Genomic DNA, 20008 nt, shown 5'->3' with positions numbered 1-20008 from the left:
AGCAGCTAGGGTACAAACATTTATCTTCCATTTTCTTTTGGCTTTCCATGTTAGTGTCATATCAAACTGTCCAGTGAATTGTGCTCTAATCACTGGCTATAATCACTGTAACCATCTTCCTTTCTGTACAAGTCCTGCCAGTATCTTGGGTGTTGTCAATAGCTAGCAAGACATAGAGGAAAGAGGTGTGACAGCATATAAGAAACCCGTGGAGTTTGCACACCATCGCCAAGATGTAAGAGCAAGAAAAGGTCAGTATTGCAACAAGATTTAGGACAAGAACATAAGTAAAGAATTTTGTTTAGGACAAGAACATAGGTAAAGCATTTTGCTTCCTGAGAAGAAAGGAGTGGTAATTCATAGGAGGCAATAAGTAAAAAATTAAAAACTTACAAGAAACACCAAAGAGAATGGAAAGTTGGCTGACCAAAACAAGTAAAAGTATTGTCAACTAACAACTTTGAGAAGATAATTGTCACTAGAAGATGGGTTTCGTAGTGCCAAATATTTGCATGCAGATTTTCTTTTGTGTTGTTTTTTTCCTCTAGCAGCAATCACTATATAGGATATAAAGGTAAAAAAAAAAATCAGAAAGTAGGATTTATCCAGGATTGATCCAGATGTGGTAGAGAGACAAAAGTGTATCCTCAGTCACTTTGTATTTATCTAATGATGCTATTATGGAAACTATGTCAAAGAGAGGGCTCCGAGGCAAACACAAGAAATATGACAAGAACACATTCTTGAATGTCTTAGAATTTAATTAGGAACTGACGAGGAATATAACCTATTTCAGCGTGACAGTTTTTGTGGTTTAGAGTTTGTAGAAAATAATTTCCTTGAAATGGCTTGATTGTTTTTAACTCTCTACCAGTAGCATAATTCTATTAAAAAAACTCAGTGGGTAAAGTTTTTATTTTATCAATATATTAAGTAATAACTTTCCTTAAATAACAACATTTAAAACAGTCAAAACCAAGTTAGAATAAACCTGACTTAAAGTATTCAAAAACAACACATAACTTAGGATTGGGAACAGAATTTGGAAGAATGGATAAGAGTGAAAAAATTAATTATCTTATCAGTATTGTACTCAGAATCTTTGAAAATCAGGTAACAATGTAGAACATATATGAATCATTTTTTTTTCTTTTAGGTGAAAACTGTGCTAGTATTTATGTAATACAGACTAATATTACAGTATTGGTGATAATACTGTTCAAGTTTATAAATCCTTTAGGTGTAACTGGATTTTTGAAAAGTAACACCTTGGGTAGAAGCATGAAATGTATTGACTTTTTCATTAACTATCCCTCAACTCTGTTGTGCTGAACTCCTTTTACCTGCTGGGAAATGGCAGTATAGCTCTTTAAGTCACATTCAATTATTCCAGCAGCGTAGCTCTGATTTCCAATACTCAGTCATGCTTATTTTCTAATGTTAATTTCATATCTTACTCATTTAAAGCCTTTTCTTCAAATTACCATCTTTGTAAGTTATGGCTATCAGGCAATTGTGCCTTTAAATTTTTTTTTGTTCAATAATTGATTTTATGCTAAGCATGAATTCATGAAAATATTATTTAAGTCCAAATATGAGGTTAAAAATTCAGGCGTCCTCTTCACCTGAGTATTTTGAGTTGTAAAAAGTTCAAGTTGATACTCTGATTTTTTTGAAAATTGTTATTAAAAAACATTTATCTATTTTATCTAAATGTACTGAATTTATGAGGGAAATGTAGACGTAACATGAAGATAAATAGTATCCTACTGAATGAAAAATATTAAGATACTATGATTCAGGAGCTCAATTATAGAAAATTATATTTAAGGATAATCTACAGTAACTATTTAGTGCTTTGTGGGGATTTCCTATTTAGAGATAGCCTATTCTTCCTCGATAAAGTACAAAGAAATAAGAAAAATTTTAAAATTACAACCTCAAGTTTTGTTAAAATTAGAAAATAGTTAACCCCAGAAAGCTGATGGAATAAAGGATTATGGGAAGCATGGAGACCAAGCAGAACGCCATTGAAAGAAGGCGACAACAAATCTTGTAAAGATGCAGCCCAAACACTCTTCTTACAGTTGAGGCACTAAACCTTGAAAGGATGAAAATATCTCGTTTCTAACAATGAATATGGGTTGACAGTTACCCCTAAAAGTGTCAGGTGATCTCCCAGAACCAGGGGAAAGAATAAAGAAAGAACTACTCATAAGAAGCATTGTCTCTTTGGCAGAGGAGGAAGAGAAAACCTTTTCACTTTGAAAATCTCTCAGCTGCTCATCGTCACTGGCTATAAAGACATTACCAACTAAATCAACTAAATGTCCAGATGGTATGAATGTTGCTCTGGTACTTCTATTAGGCAAATGCCATACGTATAGCTTATCCCAGCAAAACTCACAATGTCCGATGAGTTAAAACTGAACCAGTATAGGGACTCCTGGGTGGCTCAGTTGGTTGAGCTAGCGCTTTTGATTTCAGCTCAGGTCATGATCTCACGGTTGCGTTCATGGGATCTGGACCCTCGTTAGGCTCTGTGCTTGGTATTCTCTCTCCCTCTCTCTCTGCCCCTCCCCCACTAGCACACATGTGTGTGCTTTCTCTCTTTCTCTCTCTCTCTCAAAATAAGTGGATAAGCATAAAAAAAAGCAGTACAGAAGCTGTACAAGTTGTTGCGGGAAAATAATGAGTAGGGGTAAGAAAATAAAGTTAAGAGATGAAGACAGCATGCTAAAAATGTATGATAAGGAGCAGAAGCAACTGACATTTTACTCTGAGTTTAAAAATAATTCCTATGAAGCAATAGCACAAACCATAGCAAAGGCACGTGGGGAGGAGATGATGGGACAAGAAAAAAAAAATGAAAGAACTGTGAGTTGACAAGATTAAGAAATTAAACACAAAATGAAACCAAGAAGGGGGGAAGTTGTAAAGAGCAGGAACAGACACTGTTGAAAAAAGAGTCAGGAAAACTAGGAAAAATGAGGAAAAATACCTAAAATCAAAACAATTCTAAAGAAAAGTTTTTTTAAGGCTTGAGTGGAAAACAACAGATGCAAAGCAGCATGGTATACCTTTTATTCTCCTTTTACATTAAACTGGTGGCTGTCTTTATATTTAAATTGCATATTCTTTTTTTATGCAAATCTATTATATTTTATTTTAATTTTTTCAATATATGAAATTTATTGTCAAATTGGTTTCCATACAACAGCCAGTGCTCATCCCAAAAGGTGCCCTCCTCAATAACCATCACCCACCCTCGCCTCCCTACCACCCCCATCAACCCTCAGTTTGTTCTCAGTTTTTAAGAGTCTCTTATGCTTTGGCTCTCTCCCACTCTAACCTCTTTTTTTTTTTTTTTTCCTTCCCCTCCTCCATGGGTTTCTGGTAAGTTTCTCAGGATCCACATAAGAGTGAAAACATATGGTATCTGTCTTTCTCTGTATGGCTTATTTCACTTAGCATCACACTCTCCAGTTCCATCCACGTTGCTACAAAGGGCCATATTTCATTCTTTCTCATTGCCATGTAGTACTCCATTGTGTATATAAACCACAATTTATTTATCCATTCATCAGTTGATGGACATTTAGGCTCTTTCCATAATTTGGCTATTGTTGAGAGTGCTGCTATAAACATTGGGGTGCAAGTGCCCCTATGCATCAGTACTCCTGTATCCCTTGGGTAAATTCCTAGCAGTGCTATTGCTGGGTCATAGGGTAGGTCTATTTTTAATTTTCTGAGGAACCTCCACACTGCTTTCCAGAGCGGCTGCACCAATTTGCATTCCCACCCACAGTGCAAGAGGGTTCCCGTTTCTCCACATCCTCGCCAGCATCTATGGTCTCCTGATTTGTTCATTTTGGCCACTCTGACTGGCGTGAGGTGATATCTGAGTGTGGTTTTGATTTGTATTTCCTTGATGAGGAGCGACGTTGAGCATCTTTTCATGTGCCTGTTGGCCATCCGAATGTCTTCTTTAGAGAAGTGTCTATTCATGTTTTCTGCCCATTTCTTCACTGGGTTATTTGTTTTTCGGGTGTGGAGTTTGGTGAGCTCTTTATAGATTTTGGATACTAGCCCTTTGTCCGATATGTCATTTACAAATATCTTTTCCCATTCCGTTGGTTGCCTTTTAGTTTTGTTGGTTGTTTCCTTTGCTGTGCAGAAGCTTTTTATCTTCATAAGGTCCCAGTAATTCATTTTTGCTTTTAATTCCCTTGCCTTTGGGGATGTGTCGAGTAAGAGATTGCTACGGCTGAGGTCAGAGAGGTCTTTTCCTGCTTTCTCCTCTAGGGTTTTGATGGTTTCCTGTCTCACATTCAGGTCCTTTATCCATTTTGAGTTTATTTTTGTGAATGGTGTGAGAAAGTGGTCTAGTTTCAACCTTCTGCATGTTGCTGTCCAGTTCTCCCAGCACCATTTGTTAAAGAGACTGTCTTTTTTCCATTGGATGTTCTTTTCTGCTTTGTCAAAGATGAGTTGGCCATACGTTTGTGGGTCTAGTTCTGGGGTTTCTATTCTATTCCATTGGTCTATGTGTCTGTTTTTGTGCCAATACCATGCTGTCTTGATGATTACAGCTTTGTAGTAGAGGCTAAAGTCTGGGATTGTGATGGCTCCTGCTTTGGTCTTCTTCTTCAAAATTACTTTGGCTATTTGGGGCCTTTTGTGGTTCCATATGAATTTTAGAATTGCTTGTTCTAGTTTCGAGAAGAATGCTGGTGCAATTTTGATTGGGATTGCATTGAATGTGTAGATAGCTTTGGGTAGTATTGACATTTTGACAATATTTATTCTTCCAATCCATGAGCAGGGAATGTCTTTCCATTTCTTTATATCCTCTTCAATTACCTTCATAAGCTTTCTATAGTTTTCAGCATACAGATCTTTTACATCTTTGGTTAGATTTATTCCTAGGTATTTTATGCTTCTTGGTGCCATTGTGAATGGCATCAGTTTCTTTATTTGTCTTTCTATTGCTTCATTGTTAGTGTATAAGAATGCAACTGATTTCTGTACATTGATTTTGTATCCTGCCACTTTGCTGAATTCATGTATCAGTGCTAGCAGACTTTTGGTGGAGTCTATCGGATTTTCCATGTATAATATCATGTCATCTGCAAAAAGCGAAAGCTTGACTTCATCTTTGCCAATTTTGATGCCTTTGGTTTCCTTTTGCTGTCTGATTGCTGATGCTAGAACTTCCAACACTATGTTAAACAACAGCGGTGAGAGTGGGCATCCCTGTTGTGTTCCTGATCTCAGGGGAAAAGCTCTCAGTTTTTCCCCATTGAGGATGATGTTAGCTGTGGGCTTTTCATAAATGGCTTTTATGATAAATTGCATATTCTTAACAGCAGCATATAGTTTGGTATTTTATGTCTAATCTTATAGTCTTTGCATTGTTTTTTTTTCCAGTTTATTTGTTTATTTTGAGAGAGAGAGAGAGAGAGAGACAGTTTCCCAAGCAGGCTCCACGCTAAGCTTGCTCACAAACTGTGAGACCATGACCTGAACCAAAATCAAGAGTTGGAAACCCACTGAGCCACCCAAATGCCCCTCTGCACTTTAATTGTTAGCAAATGAGGCAACGAAGACTTCACTGAAGAGGGATATGGGTGGTTCATTACAGTGCCACCAAAGTCCTTCCCCCAAACTCTTTCCTACGATGAGAATGAGCTCCCTAGAGTTATGCAACTGGTCATGTGCGGCATGCTTCTTTTCCCTACAAGAGCCATTGCACCAGGTGCCATTTCCCCCACTCCCAAAGATTCACAAAGCAAATACTACTGTAATTACTGAGACGGGCCTGCCCATGTTTTTATTTTCATTTCAGTTTCATTAAAGATCTCTTAAAGGGTCATGGACTTTTGGTGTTTTGGTGAACCTTTTCAGCATAACGTCGAGATAATCATTTGGAAGCACAGCTTTGAATTCATAGAACATCATTTCCTTCATTGGTATGTTCATTTCTTCCTTTGTCTTCTGAAGAAAGAGAACAGAGTCTTTGAAATGTTCTTATAAGTAAGTAGTAGAAGAAGAAAGGAGATAAATGTGAGAGGAACAAGGTCTTTTAGCACCCGTCAGCCTGAAAGGGGTCAGTAATGAGAGGATCCACGACATCTCCTATGACCAAAAAGGTGTGAGTCTTCTTCTGAAAATAAGTAAAAAGCACATGTGCAATTAAAAAATTTGAAACTTAAATTTATATCATTTAATTGAAGATCTCAAATATGATTTTTAAAGGACTTTTTAAGCCTTTAATGAGTCACCTTACTCTAGGTGCTTTTTTTCTGTTTTAAAACAGTTGGTCATTTATTTCAGAAACAAAATGGACACAAAGGAGAGCAATGGGCTTATAATTTATCTTAGAAAGATGGAGAAACTTTTAACTCTCTTTGCATTTCTCTTTGGATATGGCAATGCAACGGGCATGGTTTGGGCTACCGTAAGTTGATTTAATCCCTTTATACTTATAGTGGGTTCAGAGAGAACCTTTTCTGTAGCAAGATGGGTGTGACAGAGAAAGAGGGACCCAGGTGTCTTGTCCTCAGGTAATTTGCAATGTTTTACATTGTGTTATATGCATTTGTTTTTCTTTTAAAAGATACTAAAATGTATTATAATTATGACACAGGAATAATTAGGTGGGGTTCTTGATATTCAACTAGTTAGAGCAATAATACTTTTATTGTTGTTGTTGTTGTTGTTATTTTGCTGAAAAGTAAGTGTGACCCTTTTAAAGATCCATACTTTAGGGAACTGTTTGCTTTGGCCAGTGTCCAATCTAAATGCTCAAATGGAATGTTTACATAAGAGCCAGTAACATTGCTGTGCAGTTATAGACGTATGAGCACTGATGGGAATCAGGAAGGAAGGGTTTTGAAGCCAGTGAGAAGTTGTTGTAGCATATTAACAACCTCTGTATAGAGAGAGAGCGAGGGAGATGGAGAGAGAAGTGTGTATGGCTGAGTTCGAAGTCTTAATCAAATATGGACAAAGGGCAGGGAAAGAAGTTGGCACATGTAATCATTGTAATTTTCTCAGAGAGAACCTGAATTTATAAGGTGCCCCAGAAATCATTTTTTCTATAAACCAATTTAAACAATTTTCTGCAGTTTTCTTCATGGATGTTATTAAGGTTGGAGTTTGGATTAGACGGTTCTTTGGGAATGGAAATTTTAAACTTTAGTACTCTTGAAGAATAAGAATAGTGTGTTGGCTCCACCTGATGTTGCAGGGCCAGAAGAGGCTAGCAGGGTGCAGTCCAAGGGCCTGGGGCCAAGGGGCCAGAGCCTGATGGAGCAGTGAGTGAGAGGCAGTCACAGGCATTTATGTTTAGACTCCATACTGGTGGGAGAACATACACTACCCCGCCCCTCTCTGATTAATCAGGTAAAATCGGAAAAAAGCAATGAGTATGATTAATCTTGTCGACCTCACACTTTGACTCTGAAGACCACTCAGCCTAAAGTCATCCTCTTTTTATCCACACACACAAGAGCTTTCATAGGTTAGGTACACTGACTTGAGATGTTAATAGAGATGCGGGGAAGAATATTTCAGTTGTATAGATGTCATTGCAGTAGCTTAGGGAATTATTCATTATATGTGTTCTAAATGCCCAGTCTACATGTTTGCAAATGGATATCTGAGCTCCTTTGGTATCAATACAGGTTTGGTGCAGCACCAGTAGATCTCTAGGAACAATGACAAAACCCCTCCCCCCAGTTTTATTTTATTTTTTCTTTTGTCTTTAATTAAGCACAATAAATACTTTGTTCTATACAGTAATGTCGTGAGGCTATCCTTTGATTTATTTTAAAATCGAAGTTAACATATGGAGATCACACTGTGTAAAACATTCCTACGGTACAGAGATGAAGGTGTAGGAAAAAGCACACTCGTTAACTCTGAGTTTCCATATTCTTAATGGTTTGATATCAAGCAGTGTATGATTGAGTCCTCTGGTACCTTCCCAGAATCCTTCCATATTTTCTATTTAGAAGGACTTTTGTGCAGATAAATTTCCATCAGTTATAACTGAACTCATCGAACTCAATAAAGGCATGAGTCTTTCTACAAAACTTCCCTTCCGTATTTCCACTGTTTACGTTTGCTCTTTCTCTGGTTTTATCTTATTCTTACTTTACCCTTGTTTCAATGACATTTCTGATTCTTCCCAATTTTACTTAGAAGTACATTCAATTTGATTTCAAGAAAAAAATAATGTTTCTATTTCTCAATAATTAAACAGTGGCATCTGTCACAGTTAAGGACACCAAGAAGAACTTTACACATAGGGACATAGGGACTGATGGAAAGATTCATTCTTTGGGCATTTGAATTGACATTAGGTTGGCTCTTCTGACTTGTTATCAGATGTTCATTATAAAATATAAAATGCAAAACCTTGACAGCAAATTTTAAGCTATGGGTTTCAGAATTTTGGATGTATTTAGTAGTATCCAGACTACTTTCTTTACTGTTATCCAGAGTCCCAGCTAAAATACCATAATCTTCCAAACTAGTACAAAACATACCCTTCAAAGGAACAAAACCTCAGGGTCAGATACTACCAAGAGAAAAGTCCCTTTCCAACCAGTCAGTGAACCTTGTTTCTGCTGGTGGTGTTCTATACACAGGGATCCTTATTAAATGGAAAAAGTGGCACCTGAGTGGCTCAGTCAGTTAAGCGACAGACTGTTCATCTCAGCTCAGGTCTGGATCTCAGGGTTGTGAATTCAAGCCCCACATTGGGGTCTGTGTTGGCTGTGAAGTCAGTCAATCAATCAGTCAACCAATCAATAAATAACTTCAACTCAAGAATTCTCCACTAGGTTTTACTGAAAGGAGACAAAGTGTATATAAAACATGGTAGCAGCTGTAAAGGAATGTTTAATTCATCGTATAAGTGAATGTGTAATTTGCCATTGATGGAAATAGGTGGCTTATAGCATGTTTGCATTGCTAGAGTTTATAATATTGAGTTATACAGACCCCAAGACAATTATTTTCTGCCTATGGGACAAGTGCTAATCAGTATTCATTAGCTCATATAATAAAAATTGTATAAAATGTTTTCAGTAGCAGCTATGCTAGAAATCTGAATTCTTTCACACATGAGTATTCCCTAAGGGAGTTGGATAAGAAGATCAGTATATGACTTTCCAGGTCTGAAACTCTGTGATCTATTTATGATATATTTAAAATAATCTATGCCATATAAAAATAAAATATCAACAGTTAGAGATTATCAAGGCATTTTTGACAATTAAGAATTATATATAGGGGAACGTGGGTGGCTCAGTTGGTTGAATGTCCACCTCTGGATTTTGGCTTAGGTTATGATTCCAGGGTTGTAGGCTCGAGCCCCTGTCAGGTTCCATGCTAAGCATGGAACCTGCTTAAGATTCTTTCTTTCCCTCTGCCTCTCTCCCCAGTTCATTCTCTCTCTCTCTTTCTTTATCTCTCTCTCTCTCTCTCTCCAAGATAAAGTTAAAAATAAAATTAAAATTTTTTATCCCCACATTGGGCTCTGTGCTGACAGCTAGGAGCCTGGACCCTGATTCTGATTCTGTGTCTCCCTCTCTCTGCCCTTCTCCTGCTCATCCGCGCTCTCTCTCTCTCTCTCTCTCTCTCTCTCTCTCTCTCTCTCTCTCAGAAATAAACATTAAAATAAATAAATAAAAATAAAATAAAAATTAAATTAAATTTAAAAAAGAATTTTATGTAATTAATTTTTCACTTACAGTTTGTTGACACAGGTCTTAGTTGTTAAGGCATGCCCTTACAGATATATCTTAATTATCTTTTGTGTCTTTATGTGTGAAGTCATTTGAACACATTAACTCCCAAACTTGTTTCCTCACCTCTTAAAAATGGATATCATTTCTCCTGGGATTGTTAGGAGAATTCATATATGTGAAAGCATTTTGAAAGAACAAAACATTATGTATATATTAGAATTATGTCTGCATTTGTTATTCACTTTGCCTATTATAGTTCTTTTCAAATCACCAAATATTACGTCATGTGCTTTTTAAAGTCCTCAGGCATTTCATTGTTATTATAGATGCGTAAAATGAAATTTGAAGAAATCTAAAAATGAGTTGTAACCTATAAGTAAAGCATAAAAGTATTTTAGTTGAAAATATTTCTTAATACAGGTGATGACCTTTTCTAAATCAACTATATATATATATATGCATATATATATACATATATATGCATATATGTATATGAACAGATATTCATTTTTCACAGTTATTTTCAATTTGTATTAGAAAGCTAAACAATGCAGGAGTAAAGTGTAGAGGTGTGGAGCCAGACTACCTGGGCTCATACCCTGGTTCTAACCACTTACTAGTCATGCAACCTGAGGGAACTACTTAATCTCTCTGTGCTTCTATAAAGTACAATAACAATATTTCTTCCTCTTAGAGTTGTGAGAATTAAATGGCACGGTGGGTATTAATCACAAGGCAGATGGCTAGAACATACCAAGTACCCAATGAATGTCAGCTTTTTTTTTTTTTTCTTTACTGTAGTTCTTCTCTGGAAGTTTCTAATCAGTTCCCTGCTCCAGTACAGCCCTTACTTCCTAGTACCTAAAGGATTTCTTAAATATCCAGACCATCAAGAATCTTACTATCTGTATTTTACCTTCCAGACAATTCTGTATCTGCTCTGATTTTGTGGTTCTAGATCACAGTTCTCAATTAGCTGGAAGATCTTGAAGTCCATTGTTAACAAGATGTCTATCTTGGTGGCCTTGGTAATGCCTTCCTGCACACATCTCAGATCATCCTCCCAGTGTTCCCACAACACTGACCTTCAGTCTGAACCCAGAAGGAACAAGCCAAGCTCCTTCCAGCCTTGGAGCCGGGCTTTACTTCCTCCGTCTACAGCTGCTGTTGTTCCCTTTCATCTTCCCAAGGCACACTCCTCACGTCATTCAGAGCCCAGTAAACTTCCCCCAGCACAGTAATGGGACTAAAGTAGTCACACAGATGCTAAGTATCATGTCACCCGTTTTATTGGTCTGCACTTCCTGATGAGCATCATGGTTATCTTGTTAAATTGGTTCTATCTCCCCATCATGAGATACATGTTCCAGAAAGGCAGTGGCCAGATCTGACTGACTTACACCAGTATTCTCAGCACTTTGTATAGTCTCACCTACTAACTGTGGAGTACACAGGTACTGAATGAAAAAAATGAATTGTCAATAAAATGGCAGAGCTTTTTTTTATGTACATAATTTCTTTCCCACATTTTTCTATTTGTCAAAATCACACTTAGCCCTTTTCCATGAAGCTCTTGTAAGCCTCACAAGGAAAAATATTAATCTCTCCCTCTTATGTGCTCCTATAATATGCACCTTAGATGCATACTATAATAATGTGCTCCTGAGATGCAAAGGCCTTTGTGAGATATGACTTTGTAAAGAGGAACTACTTATATGTTTGGCCCATGTTGGGCTCTACAAATTGATGATCATTTTCTGAGAGGGTCCACCTAATACAGCAAGAAGGAGATTCTTTTGTTTGGATTTTTTTAAACGATGAGTTGAGAATTACCATTCATATTTTGGAAAAAGAATTGCATGAGGTTATATATGTAATAAGCATATTTGTATATTTAAAACTATAAAAATATAAAATATGTAGTTTTTTTAAACATTCAATTACTTTTACCAAAAAACTGGGGAAGTCTTTAATACATGTAACAAATACAATATTTCTTCTGAAGTTTAGATTTGCTTTTGACAATTTACTTATCATCATTTGTTTATCCACCTTAGTGTTCCACACAGTTCTGCTTTAGAATAGTCTCTTCTTTGTCTAGAGATTTTCTGATGCAAATTGTAAGCATACTTCATCTCCACCTGCTCTTGGCTATAGCTCAAGTGCACAGTATTGATTCATTTGCTTGACAAAACAAAGCTGATAGTTATAGGATACGTAGTGGGAATAAAGGGATCAGCAAAGCAGTCCCTGCTGTTAAGGAGAATGTATTAAGGTATGTTGGGAGAAAAAGATAGAAAATCAAGGAATACAATGGAAGTTTTAAATGTCTAGAGAATCTATTTGCTAAGAGAAGTATGAGAGTCCAGCAGCAGGGAATGGAAATGAAAAATCTTCCTGAACCTGCCATTACTGGGAGTATGGAGGGTCTGGAAATTCTTGCAAGAATAGGGGATGCTTGAAATTCAGGTGGTGAAAACCAAGTTGATGAAGTTGAGTTGGGGATAACCAAGTTGAACAATTATATTCCTGTAGCCACTGTTATTGAACAGAGGTGCGTAATGTTGGAGCTCCCAGTACATTTTCTACAAAATACTTAACTTCTATGTTTCCCAGATTCTTGGTCTCTTTATCTGTTTGCTGTGTGAATATTGTGACCATTATTTTCCTCTGACATTTGTTGAGAAGATTTTAGTGGTTTCTGATCTTTGGCAGGATGAGAATGATTTCCAAAGAATCCACCCTGAAAACAGAACCCCAGTGTGTGAAAATTGTTGACACTGCTTTCTATATTACACACTTAAAGGTCTCTTTAGGCTGTAACAGGTTACAGATTTAATAAGTACTCCATGACTACTGCATGGCACCTCACAGCCACTTCTTTTTATGTGTGTCCTTAGAACAGCACTGACTCGTATACAGATACTTCTTTTAAGGAAGGACTACATCATATCTTCTTAAACTTCACTAGCTCATTGCCAAATATATATTAAAGTCTCAGTAATACTCTTTGAATGCATAAATGTTTTATTTTACCAATGCCAATTTAATGATGTTTACTTTATGACAAATATTAATTGGTTTCCATACATCAGGATACTCAATAATATTGACATGTCATGTTTAAGTTAGGGGATGTTTCTTCACCATTATTAACACAAGCAAGGGTTCTTCCCTTTGCTTTAAGGGATCTAGCATGAACTTTACATCTTTTGTCTCACACAATAATTTGTTAATGCTCGATCTCCTTTGAATTGTGGAAATTAAAAAAAAAAAGGAGTGATGGGGAAGAATGGAAATAACCTAAATAACATTGGAAAATGATGTTTTGTCTAGCTATTACAAGGCTCAGACACAAAGAATCATGCAAAAACTCTGTGCTCTGGTTGGTAATATTTTTCTCACAGGGGTATGGTCTAGTATACTGACACTATTTTATGTGTGGACTGAGGTTCAATGAATAAGTTAATATTTTGTAGAAATATTGAGCCAGGTTTCTTTTTTTAATATTTATTGTTTATTTTGAGAGAGAAAACATGTGAGATCATGACCTGGGAAGGGAGAAAAAGAGGGGGGAGAAAGATCCCAAGCAGGCCCCATGCTGTCAGCACAGAGCCCTTCGCAGGGCTCAATCCCACGAACTGTGAGATCATGACCTGAGTCAATATCAAGAGTGTGACGCTTAACAGACTGAGCCACCCAGGAGCCCTGAGAGCCAGGTTTCTTATTGTCAGAAAAAGAAGTTAAAATAAGTAAAGGGAAAGACCAGAATGAACCTCACTGATACCCTAGGAACGGCATTCACACCTAGCATCCAGAGAGTAATGTTTAAACACCACGCTCCAGTAAAAGGATCTGGGGCACTTTTGAAAAATGGTATATCCAGGATTGGGACAAGAAAAATACAAATGAGCCTGGAGCATTGTGTCATGTCAGAAAGTAAGGAAGTGTTCAACAAATGAATAAGTTAAAACAGTAAAGGCATGTCAAGAGAACACAGGTGCCTGACAGAACTTCCCATGGTCAAAGCTAAAACAGTTTGAGCAACAAGAGAAATAGGCAATAGTATTATAACTCAAAAATAAAATAAATATCCACAAATCCATGACAATATAAATAAATAATTGAATGAATGAATAAAAAAGGGTAGAAAGGATAAACTTTCCTTAAAGTAGAATTCCAAGTAGTAAATATGGAAGGAATGAGAGAAATAGAAAATCACCATTAGAGTGCCATACTCATAATTGCCACAGGCAGAATCTGCAGATGGATGCTGAAATAAATCAGTAGGCAAGACTTCAAGGGGGAAAAGGATATTTTCATTACCTCAAAGTATCTCCCCAAGATATTATTAATTGTCATAGTGGTTTTAACATATGTCCAAAAACTCTTTAATAATCCTCCCGGCAGGTGAAGCTTAATTCCCTTCACCTTGAACATGAGTCGGACTATTGATTCACTTCTATCAAATAGAAGAGTGTAGAAAGTTGGCAGCCATGACCTCATGGAGTGATCAAGGTTAACATTGTTAGTAATAAGTCGTGTTCACATTGTGCAGTGACACCATGAGATGGCCACATCACTTCTGTGGCATCTTTTCCCCATGTTCTGTAATATCAGTTTAATCGTGAGGAAAAGCAGACAAACTCAAATTGAGGGACATTCTACAAAACACCTGACCAGTAATCTTCAAAAGTGTCAAGGTCATGAAAGTCGAGGAAAAATGGAGAGACTGATACAGATGGGATTAGGGAGACATGGTGACTAAGTGCAGTGTACGAGATGGATCCCAGAAGAAAATAAGATATGAGAGGGGGAAAAAAGGTAAAATCATAATCGAGTCTGTCAACAAGTTAACAGTATTTTGCCAACATCAATTTCTTATTTTTGGTAGAAGATCATGCTCATGTAAGACATTAACATTGGAGGAACTCTCTGTACCGTCTTTGCAATTCCTGTAAATCTAAAATTATTTCAAAATTAAAAAGAAAATAGTGGGAGTGTTTTAAATCCAGTTCCTAGCATAGATTAGGCATTCAATAGCTTTTTAAATGAATTAATTAATGTACTTTATAATAAAAAATTACATTGCCATAGAATTATCTTCTTTGATTTATATGTCATTCCAGAACTCCATCTAGCCAAATTACTTCCTCTAAGTATACGTGGGGTTTTTATGATTCCATCCTTGCACTGTTTCCATCTTCCAAAAATGAACTTTTTTGTCCCGTACCTGACACATTTTTTATCCTTCAAAATGTAGTCCAAATATTACCTTTCTGGGGTGCCTCACTGGCTCAGTCATTTAAGTGTCCGTCTCTTGATTTCGCTTCAGGTCATTATCTACCTCTCTCTCTTCCCCTCCCCTGCCCTCTCTCTCACTCTCCCTCTCTCTCTCTCTCTCTCAAACTAAATAAATAAACTTAAAAAAATCACAAATATTGCCTTTATATGATGCTTTCCAAGTATCTGTAAGTCTTTCTAAATATATTTTTGCACTCATCGTATTATACCTGATAATTTATGTAGCTTTCTCATCATCTAAAAATATGAGCTTCCTAAAAGGAAGAACCATATTTTCATATGTACATGTGTATTTTTTAATTTTAATTTTGGTTTAGTGACCACACAGTGTTATATTAGTTTCAGGTGTACAATATAGTGATTCAATAATTCCATACATTACTCAGTCCTCTTCATGGTAAGTGCACTCTTAATTCTCTTCATCTGTTTCACCCATCCCCCCACCTACCTTCTGGTAACCATCAGTTTGTTCTCTATAGTTTCTCTCTACCTTTGTTCATTTGTTTTGCTTCTTAAATTACACATTTGAGTGAAATCATATGGTATTTGTCTTTCTCATATTTTACTTAACATTATACTCTGTAGCTCCATTGATATTGTTACAAATGGCAAGATTTCATTCTTTTATTATTGAGTAATATGAGTAATATTCCAGGGTGTGTGTGTGTCTGTGTGTCTGTGTGTTACTATTCTTTATCCGTTTGTCTATCAGTGGACATTCGGGCTGCTTTTATAATTTGGCTGTTGTAAATAACGCTATAATAAACACAGGGGTGCATATGTCTTGTTGAATTAGTGTTTTCATATTCTTTGGGTAAATAGCCAGTAGTGGAATTATTGGATCATATGGTAATTCTATTTTTAACTTTTTCAGGGACCTCCATACTGTTTTTAACAGTGACTGCACCACTTTGCATTCCCACCAACAGTGCACAAGTGTTCCTTTTTCTTCACATCCTTGTCAACACTTGTTTTTTGTGATTTTGATTTTGGCCATTCTGGGAGATGTGAGGTGATAACTGTGGTTATTTGCATTTCCCTGATGATCAATGATGTTGAGCATTTTTCATATGTCTATTGGCCATATGGATGTCTTCTTTGGAAACATATCTGTTCATGTCTTCTGCCCATTAAAAAAATTATTTTTAATGTTTATTTACTTTTGAGAGGTAGGGAGGAAGGGGCAGAGAGAGAGGGAGACACAGAATATAAAGCAGCCTCCAGGCTCTGAGCTGTCAGCACAGAGCCTGAGACACAGGGCTTGAACTCACAAAGAGTGCAAGATAATTACCTGAGCCAAAGTCAGATGCTTAACCAACTGAGCCACCCAAGGACCCCTTCTGCCCATTTTTAATTGGATTATTTATGGCATTTTTTTGGTGTTGAGTTGAATAAGTTCTTTATATATTTTGGATACTAGCCTCTTATCAGATATGTTATTTGCAAATATCTTCTTCCATTCAGTCATGTCTTTATGTTTTTTAATTCTCAGTTTAGTGCCCAAAGATAGTAGAGGTTCAATAAAGTTTCCATGGATGAATAAATGAGAGAATAAATAACTAATTGTTCTAAGTATCTGACTTTATTATTGTATTCAATAATGGGATATAGGAATAAAAGATTCATGTCTTCTTTTTCTTAACTTACCAGAGGCCATAATTAAGCCATACTTTAATTTTATAAATGTAAGTGAATGTCTTATAAATCCAGTGTAAAGGATCTGCACAACTATGTTTCCCAGTTGTCGTTCAACTAGAGTGGAATGAAGGATGATGTAGTGGAATATCTATCTACTATGATCTTTTCATTTATTCTGGCTATTTTGTGAACAATTTTATACTATCTTTCAAGGTAGCTTACATAGATCTTCTGCTAAAGGGAGAACACCCAATTTTTAAAATATTGCCATTATGGAGGTATCTTCCTTATCTAGTAAAAACAGTTTTAGAAAAAATTTTGTTATATTCCGTAGTAACAATAAATATGTTTACATTTGGAGCATATTCCCTCCTTACAGCACAGATAAGATTTGGACTGACTTTAAGCTTAGACAAATGTTCTTCCAAATATTTCCTGTCAAAAGAAAGATGGTGAAATGCTTGATCAGTTGCAGTGTGTGAAATCAATTGCTTACTATTGTATATATGATTTATTAGTAGATTACTCTTCATAAATTTGAAATATTGAAAATTTTATTTTCTTTAAAAGATTTGACTGATTTTTAGCTTAAAAAATCAAGCCTTTATATAGAAGAGAAATACTCTTCTTGTGGGACTATTGATTCAAAATATAGATTTATGAAATTCATATTAATTTATGCCACAAAGTTTAAAGTATCAAATATTGTATCATAACTTTCTCATTTACACTGGTTCATAATATGAAAATTACTCTTATTTGGTGTTCTGTTAGTTCCGTTTTTATTAAAAATTAAATAATTGGTAAAAATTAATTTGTTTACAAATGTATATATTTTATCTTAACAGCTCTTAAACCCATCTACCTAGCTAAGTATGTTGCATCTTGGAGAATACCTCAAGTAAAAGTAATTCATTCATATCCTCATTAATTTTATGAGACACAGTTATTCTTTCCCAACCTTATAAAACTGAAGCTGACAGGTAAATATTAAATGCATGGGATGATGGTAGATTATTAGAAATTGGTTCTCTCGTAAACTCTGAACCTAGCTAATCAATATCTCTCTACTAGTCTGAGAACTAATTTTATAAAATTAATAAATATTTCTTGCATTAAAAAATAAGACTATAGACAGATCATTGCATTTCTATTATGTATCTCATGGAATAAATGTGCCATTTACCTTTGTCTTAATTTAGGAAAATTTAAGCTCAATTTAAACAAAAAAAAAAAAGGACAATTTTTTTTTCATGAGCTCACATCTAGCAATTTTCCAGGTGAAAATTCAGTGAAACTAAATATAATCACCATCAATACCTGTGTATCAGACGCTTTTTTACATCGTACTATACATTTGTATACTAACAACCCTGCATGGGCGTCATTCTCTGCCTCGACTGATAGAGACTAAGTCTCTGGGAGAAGTGGCCAATCTGAGAGTAAGTGACAGAAGGTTTCAGCGGCAGAGAGCTGTAACTGTAATGTGTCCAACATCTGGCTCAAAGTAAGAAAAGCAAATATTTATAGATATTCCAATTTCTGATACTATGTAGGCAAAAATATTTGATTGATGGAAATATTTTTCACTTCTCATCTAAATGTTCCACCAGTGCATACAGAGAGCCTACAAAGTTTTTAATATCATGACACTTTTGAATTCTAATTTGGAGTGGGAAATGGAAAATTCACATCTAAAATATTTACCCCCCATCTTCACTTTCATGGTAAGTTTAATAAATCAGCAACTGATTACAAAACTAACTGTTTTACCAGAAGGGGTGTGGGATCATATCTATCAGAATCAGAGTAGATCTCAAATTTCCTCAAATTTCTGCTTCCCCAAGAAGCAGAAAAAATTAGCAGAGATTTAAGAGCTGTTTGTTTTTCTTTTCTTTTTTTCTTTTGTTTGTTTTTTTTTTACTTTTGTTTTTCTAATGTTTTATTTATTTTTGAGAGACAGAGACAGAGTATGGGTGGGGGAGGGGCAGAGAGAGAAGGAGATAGAGAGTCAGAAGCAGGCTCCAGGCTCTGAGCTGTCAGCACACAGCCTGATGCGGGGCTTGGACCCACGAACCTGAGATCATGACTGAGCTGAAGTCAGATGCTTAACTGACTGAGCCACCCAGGCGCCCCAAGAGCTGTTTGTAATGGAGCCAGAGTGGAATGGGGGATTTGATGAAATAGTTGATAGCTTGTTCTCATTTCTTAATCAATACTTGTGATTAGTTTATGCCAACCTTTGGAATAACAGGAGAACTGACTTAAAGAAAACTTGTTTTATTTAGTGAAAGCTAAATGAAGACTTGATAGAAAATACGCTGTGCCATTTATGTCAATAATCCTATCATATCTGTTAAACATCCAAAGCACAGAGCTAATTGAATTTAAAAGAAATTGTTAACATGCCTGCTAATAAAAGCACCTTTAAGGGGTGCCTGGGTGACTCAGTCAGTTAAGCAGTCAGGTCATGATCTCACAGTTCATGGGATCAAGCCTTGTGTCCGGCTGTGTGCCGACAGCACGGAGCCTGCTTGGGATTCTCTCCCTCCCTCTCTCTCTGCCCCTCCCCCACCAAAATAAATAAACGTTAAAAAAGAAAGCAGGTTTAAGTGTAGTCTTAAGTATTCCAATATACTAAAGAAATAAACTTCTAGGAGGAGTATTTAGAAATCATAATACAGCTTTATATCATTAAAATGATCATAATGTCATAGGATTAATAACTGCATAGAATAACAAAATTCTCCGGACAGCAAATCTATCACAAATTTGGACAATAACCAAATAACCGGAAAAACTGCTTTGCCAAATAAATTTAATCTTTTAAGTTGCTATGGTAATTACTATACTTGTTGGAGGTATTTAAGAGATGCTAAATTCCTTGTGCATAATGAACCTTTATGAAGAGTATTCTAAGCAATGTAGTTTAAAAAAAACCTAATTTGCCTTTGATTTGCATAACTGATGTTTGAGTTCAGTGTAGAAATAAACTCAGTTAATTCTAAGGCCATGAAAAGATTGAGTAAAAGATTTTAAAGCTCAAGACAAAAGGAAGAGATTGCATTTTACAATATTTACACCTTCTACTTTTCTGTTAACTGTAGAGTGCTTTTAGAATGTTAAATACTCAATTTGAACTACTCTCCATACAGTGAAGGAAGTAAGAGTTAGCATGCCGCACAATCCTACTGAGCTTTAACCTTCTGGGCTCAATTTAACATTGAGAGTGAAACCCTCAGTTATTTACCATTGCTACATCTCACATGAATGTAGCAGTGCTATTAACACTGATTCCATCTTTG

General features: G+C 36.0%; 1 protein-coding gene across 4 annotated transcripts in view; it reads left to right on the top strand.

The window, feature by feature from the left end:
* TRPC4 (transient receptor potential cation channel subfamily C member 4) overlaps positions 1-20008 on the top strand; it is a 198358-nt gene that overhangs the window by 24053 nt on the left and 154297 nt on the right. Inside the window, exon 1 of one of the 4 annotated variants that reach the window (XM_053214635.1) lies at positions 9689-18430. The exons of the other annotated variants lie outside the window; for them this stretch is intronic. The gene's annotated coding sequence lies outside the window, so the exon portion shown is untranslated. Of the gene's footprint in view, positions 1-9688; positions 18431-20008 lie in introns of those variants that run through there. 4 annotated transcript variants of the gene reach the window in all.

Source organism: Acinonyx jubatus, chromosome A1 (genome assembly GCF_027475565.1).
Source record: "Acinonyx jubatus isolate Ajub_Pintada_27869175 chromosome A1, VMU_Ajub_asm_v1.0, whole genome shotgun sequence".
NCBI classification, from domain to species: domain Eukaryota; kingdom Metazoa; phylum Chordata; class Mammalia; order Carnivora; family Felidae; genus Acinonyx; species Acinonyx jubatus.
Note: the sequence above shows the minus strand (reverse complement) of the source record. Positions and strands in the feature narration are given on the sequence as shown.